The following is a 10,755-nucleotide window of genomic DNA, read 5'->3' as shown; positions in this document are numbered from 1 at the left end:
ATTGAGTCCCCGGTAGTCGATGCAAGGACGTAAGCCACCGTCTTTCTTGGCCACAAAGAAAAACCCTGCTCCCGCCGGGGAGGTGGATGGACGCATGAGGCCTGCTTCCAGAGCGTCCTTGATGTAGGTATCCATAGCAGCTCGTTCGGGTGGAGATAGGGAAAAGATCCGACCCCTGGGGGGGCAAGTGCCCGGAAACAGTTCGATGGGGCAATCATAAGGTCTATGGGGTGGTAGCATGGTGGCCCTCTGTTTGCTAAATACCAGTTTGAGGTCATGGTAACACTCGGGAACTCGGGTCAGGTCGATGGATTCTAAAGACTCGGGAGTAGAACTCGGGGAATTCGAGAAAATACAAGTAGCTTGGCACGTAGGACCCCACTGCTTGATAGTGCCCACAGACCAGTCGATGTGAGGGTTATGGCTGTGAAGCCAGGGGTATCCAAGGACGAGAGGGAACTCGGAACAGGAGATCAAATGAAAGTTCATCAATTCCTGGTGTTGTGAAACTGAAAGTCGCAAGGAGGTAGTGACATGAGTGACAAGTCCAGATCCCAAAGGGCTTCCATCCAATGTAGTAACCCTCATGGGGTCACTTAGAGGTTCAGAGGGAACGCCATTCTCCTTCGCCCAGACACCATCCATGAAGTTACCTGCGGCTCCAGAGTCTACCAAGGCTTGAAGGTGAAGCTTGTGGTTGTCCCAGGAAAGGGTGACTGGAATGAGCAGACGGGAGTTGGACGGATGGGAACAGGTTATGTTTCCCGTTACAGTTCCCCCCGGTCTGTACGGGACAGAGCGTTTCCCTGGAGCCCGGGACACGTGGAACGGAAATGGCCCGGTTTGCCACAATATAGACAGCGTCGCTCCCTCATCCGGCGGTCTCTCTCAGCCTGGGAGATACGTCCAATCTGCATGGGTTCCGGTGGAGCCAGCGAGGATAAAGGTGGGGACTCGGAGCTGGGACTGATAGGGGCTAGAGGTCTACGGTTGAGTTCTCTCTCTCTCAGACGCTGGTCAATGCGTGAGGCCAACTTGATCAGGGACTCGAGATTGTCCGGTGGTTCCCGAGTGGCCAGTTCATCTTGGATAGTGTCGGAAAGGCCTTTCAGAAAGCACACCGTGAGCGCCTCGTTGTTCCAGCCACTCGCTGTTGCTACCGTGCGGAACTGGATGACATAGTCCGTCACGCTGCGCCGACCTTGGTGGAGAGTCAGGAGCTGTTTGGCTGAGTCAGGACCACTGCTTGGGCCTTGAAACACTCGCTTGAATTCCTCAGCAAAGGCAGAGTAGCTGGCACAGCAGGAATTATGGGCATCCCACACAGCAGTAGCCCAGGCCAGGGCTTTTTCCGACAGCAGGGTGATGATATATGCGATCTTAGACCGGTCGGTGGGGAACGACGAGGGTTGCAGCTCGAAGGAGAGAGAACATTGGGTGAGAAACCCTTTACAAGCACTTGGATAACCTGAGAACCGTTGGGGAGGTGGAAGACGAGGTTCAGCCAGGGGATTAACTGCCATGGGTACGTGAATCTGAGGTACTGGGACGGGAACTGTTGCCGGGGTAAGTCGATCAGATATCTGCTTTATGGAAGTCAGCATCTCCGACAGAAGATGAGAATGTCTAGCCATTAAGGCCTCTTGCAGAACCAGAGCGGCTTCGTGGCGTTGGACAGTCTCCTGGTGGTGGGACAGCATGGCAACAAGGTCCTGGGAACTGGCTGCCTCTGGGTTCATTTTTGGCTCTGTGTTTCTGTCAGGACCCGGTTACGAACCCGGGTCTCCGGAGTGAGAAACAGTCACTTAACCTACTGAGCCACGAATAGTCGGCAGAACCCAGAAGATGAGGCAGACACAGCAGTACTTGAGACGGTGTATTTAATGAAGTAAAAAGAGAAGTCCTTCAGGAAAACATGTAACTCCACAACCTCAAAAGGAATTCCACAAGAACAAAGGTAATCCTCCAAGACAAAAAGGTAAATCCACAAGGTGGTAGGAATAGCATAAAAAGCCTCAAAAGATACTCAAAAATAAATAAACAAGAACAAAAACAGAATTCCACAAGAGAGTCCACCGGGATCAACAAGAGTTCACAGAATACTAGGGCTGGGTGCTAACATACAAACACAGAGCAAAGAACTGAGGAAAACTAAGGGTTTAAATACAATCAGGGGAAACGAGGCACAGGTGCAAATAATAATTGGGATCAAGGGAAAACAAAAGGTCAAAAAGCACAATGGGGGCATCTAGTGACCAAAAACCGGAACAACCCTGGCCAAATCCTGACAAAATTGAACTTGTTTCATTATTTATTTGAGGCTAAATTGATTTTATTGATGTATTATATTAAGTTCAAATAAGTGTTCATTCAGTATTGTTGTAATTGTCATTATTGCAAATACATATTTTTTTAAATCGTCCGAATAATCGGTATCAGTTTTTTTTTGGTCCTCCAATAATCGGTATCGGTATCGGCGTTGAAAAAATCATAATCGTTCGACCTCTAGTCTGAATACTTCTGTAAATATTGCAGTTTTTTATTCATAATAAATTTGTAAACATTTCTAAAAACCTATTTTTGCTCTGTCATTTTTTAAATACATTTTAGAATGAGGCTGTGCTTTCCGAAGGCACTGTATGTGGAGTGACATTACACACCTCCCCTGTGCTGACCAAGAGATACTCTGGATACCAATAGGAATAACAAACCATTTTCCAAGGCAAGCATAATGTGACTTGCAGGTAAGGTTTCAAAATTCTGGTAATTTTCCCAAGTTTTCCAGTAATCATGGTTGAAAGATTCTTGGAAACGGGAGGGAATAAGCAGGAAATCTTTCAACCAGGATTTGTTAATGTTTTTTATTGTCTGTGATAAGGCATATCTGCTGAGAGATTAGTAGTGTTAGGTTCTAGTTATCAGAGTAAGAACTCGACGGACACTATGAAAGCTCACACCAAGTTTATTCGTCCATTGGGTCAATACAGCCGCATCAGATAAAGACATGGTTCCACCACTGATGGTATATATATACAGTGCCTTGCGAAAGTATTCGGCCCCCTTAAACTTGGCGACCTTTTGCCACATTTCAGGCTATAAACATAAAGATATAAAACTGTATTTTTTTGTGAAGAATCAACAACAAGTGGGACACAATCATGAAGTGGAACGACATTTATTGGATATTTCAAACTTTTTTAACAAATCAAAAACTGAAAAATTGGGCGTGCAAAATTATTCAGCCCCATTAAGTTAATACTTTGTAGCGCCACCTTTTGCTGCGATTACAGCTGTAAGTCGCTTGGGGTATGTCTCTATCAGTTTTGCACATCGAGAGACTGACATTTTTTCCCATTCCTCCTTGCAAAACAGCTCGAGCTCAGTGAGGTTGGATGGAGAGCATTTGTGAACAGCAGTTTTCAGTTCTTTCCACAGATTCTCGATTGGATTCAGGTCTGGACTTTGACTTGGCCATTCTAACACCTGGATATGTTTATTTTTGAACCATTCCATTGTAGATTTTGCTTTATGTTTTGGATCATTGTCTTGTTGGAAGACAAATCTCCCTCCCAGTCTCAGGTCTTTTGCAGACTCCATCAGGTTTTCTTCCAGAATGGTCCTGTATTTGGCTCCATCCATCTTCCCATCAATTTTAACCATTTTCCCTGTACCTGCTGAAGAATAGCAGGCCCAAACCATGATGCTGCCACCACCATGTTTGACAGTGGGGATGGTGTGTTTAGCTGTGTTGCTTTTACGCCAAACATAACGTTTTGCATTGTTGCCAAAAAGTTACATTTTGGTTTCATCTGACCAGAGCACCTTCTTCCACATGTTTGGTGTGTCTCCCAGGTGGCTTGTGGCAAACTTTAAACGACACCTTTTATGGATATCTTTAAGAAATGGCTTTCTTCTTGCCACTCTTCCATAAAGGCCAGATTTGTGCAATATACGACTGATTGTTGTCCTATGGACAGAGTCTCCCACCTCAGCTGTAGATCTCTGCAGTTCATCCAGAGTGATCAAGGTCCTCTTGGCTGCATCTCTGATCAGTCTTCTCCTTGTATGAGCTGAAAGTTTAGAGGGACGGCCAGGTCTTGGTAGATTTGCAGTGGTCTGATACTCCTTCCATTTCAATATTATCGCTTGCACAGTGCTCCTTGGGATGTTTAAAGCTTAGGAAATCTTTTTGTATCCAAATCCGGCTTTAAACTTCTTCACAACAGTATCTCGGACCTGCCTGGTGTGTTCCTTGTTCTTCATGATGCTCTCTGCGCTTTTGACGGACCTCTGAGACTTTCACAGTGCAGGTGCATTTATACGTAGACTTGATTACACACAGATGGATTGTATTTATCATCATTAGTCATTTAGGTCAACATTGGATCATTCAGAGATCCTCACTGAACTTCTGGAGAGAGTTTGCTGCACTGAAAGTAAAGGGGCTGAATAATTTTGCACGCCCAATTCTTCAGTTTTTGATTTGTTAAAAAAGTTTGAAATATCCAATAAATGTCGTTCCACTTCATGATTGTGTCCCACTTGTTGTTGATTCTTCACAAAAAATACAGTTTTATATATTTATGTTTGAAGCCTGAAATGTGGCAAAACGTCGCAAAGTTCAAGGGGGCCGAATACTTTCGCAAGGCACTGTATATATACTCCAGTTTGGGGTGGAATCTCCTTCTTCTCTCTAACCATTACATCTCTGTTGCTAGGCAGGAAATGAAGTGACGCGGGCAATAAACTGTTCCTTCTCTTTTAACGTGACCTGACCTGACCTCGACCTCCCTTCCTCACTAATCCCCAGCTCTCCACCCTTATCAGCGCCAGCCACCTGTGATAGTCTTCCCTGCCCTCAGTACATTCCAAGCTTAATTGCATCCAACATATACATTATACATTTCCCTCCTTCCCTCAGATCACGAAGTATATCAATGAGTCTATTTCAGTCAATTAGTCAATAAATCAGACCCCAACAGTCCCTCCTCTTGAACAATAGCTTCCTACTCTTCAACTTACATAAACTTGGAAATTACTTATAAAAGAACAAACAACGATGAAAAAAAACCATGATCTAAAAATAAAACATGATTAACATTCACAGTGAATTTGACAAACTCAGAGACATATGGCCTCTTTTCTATAGTCACACCAAGCACACTCTTATTTCCATTCCTCATAGAACACTGATAACTTCTACCATTTCAACGTTCTCCTTCTGGTTCCTAAGAGAGTGATGTGATAGAACAGAACTTGACAAGCAAAAAGAAACACAAAACATAACAGTATTAACAAGGTGGTAAACTATGCATAATTATATAAGCATGAAAACACAGTGTTTTCTCTCTTCGCCTGACTCTATGCCTTCAGGAAACTTTTCTGCTGGATTCCACAAAAATGAAGGCCCTAGAAAACCTCGTCATCATTTCACCCACCCAGTCTTCCCCTTTCTGGCCACAGGCTCTGAGTAGTGTTCCCAAGCCATGTCATTTTCCCTTTGTTCCCAATCTCCTTCTTCCTCCATTGCCACCCGATAGGCAAGTGAGTATCCCTAATCAGCGTTGTATCTACGTTTCACATCAATGCCTTCAGAATGTTGTCCAGAGTACAATTACCCCGACATCTATCCTTTCATATGATGCATTAACCAATAAAGCAACTAACCCAACCTAACTATGGCGGTTAAAGTAGCTCCCGGACCCGACCCATCTGTATGTCTACAGTGGAATCTAGTCTCCCTCTCTCATTAGCTCCGCCTCCTCTGTCATGACGTCTTCAAGCTCACCCATTGTGCAGCTGGATCTCACTTGCTGTGAGAACTATGAACCCACCGAGGAGAGACATGACGATCTACACCGCTGCAGGAGCTGTAAGGTGTACTGTGTGTGGATCAGACCAACGCTTCCCCAACACCCCCGCCTGATGTATCTTGATGTACACTCACTGTCCACAATTCAGCCCGTGCTCTTGGTTATCTCCTGCTCCTCGTGTGCAGCTTTCACCTGGGAATGTACTGTACACACTGCAACGCACGGGTCATTTCCTAACAACAGGACAACATTGACAACAACTCCTGATGTAACCCTGGTGCTCCTGACATAACCCTGGTGCTCCTGACGTAACCCTGGTGCTCCTGACGTAACGCCTGTTGCTACTGATGTAACCCTGGTGCTCCTGACGTAATGCCTGGTGCTCCTGACGTAACCCTGGTGCTCCTGACGTAACGCCTGGTGCTACTGACGTAACCCCTGGTGCTACTGACGTAACCCCTGGTGCTACTGACGTAACCCTGGTGCTACTGACGTAACCCTGGTGCTACTGATGTAACCCTGGTGCTCCTGACGTAACGCCTGGTGCTCCTGACGTAACGCCTGGTGCTCCTGATGTAACCCGTGGTGCTCCTGACGTAACCTCTGGTGCTCCTGACGTAACGCCTGGTGCTCCTGACGTAACCCCTGGTGCTACTAACATGGCCCATGACTCTAGCCTTCTTCATAAAATCGTACGTTCAGAATCAGCATCTGCCCTGTGTGTGTGTGTGTGTGTGTGTGTGTGTGTGTGTGTGTGTGTGTGTGTGTGTGTGTGTGGGTGGGTGGGTGTGTGCGTGTGTGTTTGTGTGTGTGTGAGTGTGTGTGTGTGTGTGTCTGTGTGTTAGTGTGTGTCAAGACCCCCCTAACGCCTCTTCTTTCTCCCACGCACCCCCTCCCAGCCCATAGGCCCTGCCTGATTGATAGCGACCCATGCCTGTGCACGATCATTGGCTCTGGGGTTCATTACGTGCTTGACTGAGCCTGTGATGGTAGAGGTGAGGGGGCGGTACGTAGAGTCTTAGTACATATTGTGATTATGAAGAGCCCCCTGCTTCCCTCTGACGACCCCCATCTATCTCTGACCCCCCCCTGCTGTATACTATAATCTTCAGTCCTACCACAGCACAGCCATAATGGAGCAAATCGCCAGTAAAACACGTGGGTCTAGTGGCCCTCCTCAACCCACCTCACCACCCCACCCTACATGACACAGCAGGACACCCTTAATAGAACTGGAATGGACTGTTCGTCAGGCACACGCTTGGCCACACATACAGTCATGGACAAAAATGTTGGCACCCTTGCACTTTCTTCCAGAAAAACGTTTGGGGAAAAGAAAATTAAAATCTTTAGGTATCCACATATGTATGTCTTTGTGTTGCAGTTGAACAAAACAAATCTGAATAATTTACTAAAATGTTAGCTTATTCAACTAAATAAATCCTAAAAAGGTCCGGACAATATTATCGGCACCTTCTAGAATTAGTTCGAAATAATGAGATTTCAAGCAGGTGATTCTTCTTAACTTTGGAATTGAAATCACCTGTGGTGAGTCGCAGGTGTTCCTGTTTCCACCGTACGTAATTTTATTAAGAAGTTTAAGGCTGTAGCCAACCTCCCTGGACGTGGACGCAAGAGAAAACCTGATGGGAATATCGCAGCGAAGGATTGTTTGAACGGTGGAGAAAGCATCCCGATCAACTGCCACACAGATTCAAGCTGAACTTCAGACACAAGGTAAGACAGTTTCAACTCGCACCATTCGTTGCCAACTCAATGAAAGGGGGTTAAACGGTAGGGGACCCAGAAGGAGCCCACTGATGTGTCAAAACACACCAGAACAAGTCAATATCCTCCTGGGAGAATGTCCTGTGAACAGATTAGACCAAATTAGAGCTATTTGGTAAAGCACACCATCTTTACGTTTACAGAAAACAAAAGTAAGCCTTCAAAGAATATAACACCTTCCCTACAGTTAAATATGGAGAAGGTTCAGTGATGTTTTGCGGTCGCTTTGCTGCCATTGGCACAGGGTGCCATGAACGTGTGCATGGCATCATGAAATCAGGAGAATACCAAGGCATTTTGGAGAGCAGTGTCGGACTCGGTGTCAGAAAGCTGGGCCTCCGTCGAAGGTCATGGGTCTTCCAGCAGGACAATGAACCCCCAAACACACTTCAAAAAACACCCAGGAACGGTTCCAAACAAAATGCTGGACTGTTCTGAAGTGGTAATCAATGAGTCCAGATCTAAATCACATTGAAAAGTGGTGTAGAGATCTGGAAACAGCAGTCAGGAGAAGGTACCCTTCTAATCTATGGAGAGATCTGGAAACAGCAGTCAGGAGAAGGTACCCTTCTAATCTGTGGAGAGATCTGGAAACAGCAGTCAGGAGAAGGTCCCCTTCTAATCTGTGGATAGATCTGGAAACAGCAGTCGGGAGAAGGTACCCTTCTAATCTGTGGAGAACTGGAGAAGTTTGCACAAGAGGAGCAGGCCAAACGAATGACCTACTTTGCATAATGTATGTAAGACGCTAATACAGAGCCCTCTGTAATTAATGGGACAGTGACGCATCTTTTCTTTTTATGATTTTAAACTAAAGAAGTTTGGATTTGTAATCAAACGACTATGAGGCTAAAGTGCAGACTGTCAGCTTTTAAATCCATTTATCCGGTGAATACAGCTACATACAGTAGGATCTCTAATACAGCTCCATACAGTAGGATCTCTAATACAGCTACATACAGTAGGATCTCTAATACAGCTACATACAGTAGGATCTCTAATACAGCTACATACAGTAGGACCACTAATACAGCTACATACAGTAGGACCACTAATACAGCTACATACAGTAAGATTTCTAATACAGCTACATACAGTAGGATCTCTAATACAGCTACATACAGTAGGATCTCTAATACAGCTACATACAGTAGGATCTCTAATACAGCTACATACAGTAGGATCTCTAATACAGCTACATACAGTAGGATCTCTAATACAGCTACATACAGTAGGACCACTAATACAGCTACATACAGTAGGATCTCTAATACAGCTACATACAGTAGGATCTCTAATACAGCTACATACAGTAGGATCTCTAATACAGCTACATACATACGTACCTTGGTTTGCCTGTGTGTCATTTAGTCTGTCTCACGTCTTGATGTCAGTCTAGGGAGCGTACATTAATATTTGGACTGTATGGTTATTTGCATTCTGATCACAACCTGTGAACGGCTCTAAGACCTCCTTAAAGCAGAGCAGACGTAGGCAAGTTTCAGGACCCAACAAGTGACACTAGGTGATTGAAGGCTTTTACTTTCTATATTGTTTGCCATTGGATATCCTTTCAAATTTCTCTCTCTCTTTGTTTCTTTATATCTCCCACGACAACCACTTCCCCTCCTTTACCTGTTCTATCTATCCATAGAGCAACATTATTTTCTTTATCCCCACCCCTCCCTCTCTGTCCCTCTCCCTCTCCATCTTTCTTCCCTCGTGCTCTCTCTCACACTCTTCTCTGTCTATCTCCCTCTCTCTCTTCCCTCGTGCTCTACCTCTCTCCTCTCTGTCCATCTCCCTCCCTCTCCAGTGGCTGTGTGAGTAGTTACAGTCACCGGCAGCTGCAGTGGTAGGGACCTGGCAGGACCACAGACATGGGGAACAATGAGACAGGTGGGGAGATACTGTGAAGACCGGCTGTAAAAGGTACACGTCTTACTTATCCTTTTACCTGATGACACACGGCTAGTTTTGTCTGGCATCACTGTTTTGTCTGGCATCACAGTTTTGTCTGGCATCACAGTTTTGTCTGGCGTCACAGGTTTGTCTGGCATCACAGTTTTGTCTGGCATCACAGTTTTGTCTGGCATCACAGGTTTGTCTGGCATCTCAGTTTTGTCTGGCATCACAGGTACAACAGATGCTGTCCATACAAAGGGAATAGAGTAGAAGGGAAAGGCTTCCATCTCTTCAAATGTTTACATACTGGATATCTCTTCAAATGTTTACATACTGGATATCTCTTCAAATGTTTACATACTGGATATCTCTTCAAATGTTTACATACTGGATTCTTAAATGGCTGTTTCATTGTTATTGGAGGTACAGTTAACAGTCAGTGCGGTCTTTCATTTTATTTTTATTGTTCGTCCTTAAAAGTGAACCGGATTGGAAAGGTTTACACCATGGAGCCGGATTGGAAAGGTTTACACCATGGAGCCGGATTGGAAAGGTTTACACCATGGAGCCGGATTGGAAAGGTTTACACCATGGAGCCGGATTGGAAAGGTTTACACCATGGAGCCGGATTGGAAAGGTTTACACCATGGAGCCGGATTGGAAAGGTTTACACCATGGAGCCGGATTGGAAAGGTTTACACCATGGAGCCGGATTGGAAAGGTTTACACCATGGAGCCGGATTGGAAAGGTTTACACCATGGAGCCGGATTGGAAAGGTTTACACCATGGAGCCGGATTGGAAAGGTTTACACCATGGAGCCGGATTGGAAAGGTTTACACCGTGGAGCCGGATTGGAAAGGTTTACACCATGGAGCCTCACCTCCCTCACAGACAGTGAAACGTTCTTCTTTCCTCTCTTCTTTCTCCGAACTTCATCTGAAAATGGTGATATCAACCCATTACACACAAAACCAATGAGGGTTCCTCAAGGGTTCTTTAGGAAGGATGATGGTTCTAGAATGATGATTCTGGAACCGTACTGAACCCAAAGAACCCTTCAAGTCCTTCAGTGGTTCTTTACAGTTCAGAAAAGTGTTCTTTTAAATTTTAGCAACTGTTCAAACGTAGGGGTCGGTGGCTCATAAGAATATTTTGTGGCGTGGTTTGCTCACAGCTCTTTTTGTGCATCCGAGAGTGAGAGTGTCATTCCGGTTGATCTAATCTGTTGTGTTACACTATTCCATGTT

Source organism: Oncorhynchus mykiss, chromosome 20 (genome assembly GCF_013265735.2).
Source record: "Oncorhynchus mykiss isolate Arlee chromosome 20, USDA_OmykA_1.1, whole genome shotgun sequence".
Taxonomy (NCBI): domain Eukaryota; kingdom Metazoa; phylum Chordata; class Actinopteri; order Salmoniformes; family Salmonidae; genus Oncorhynchus; species Oncorhynchus mykiss.
Note: the sequence above shows the minus strand (reverse complement) of the source record.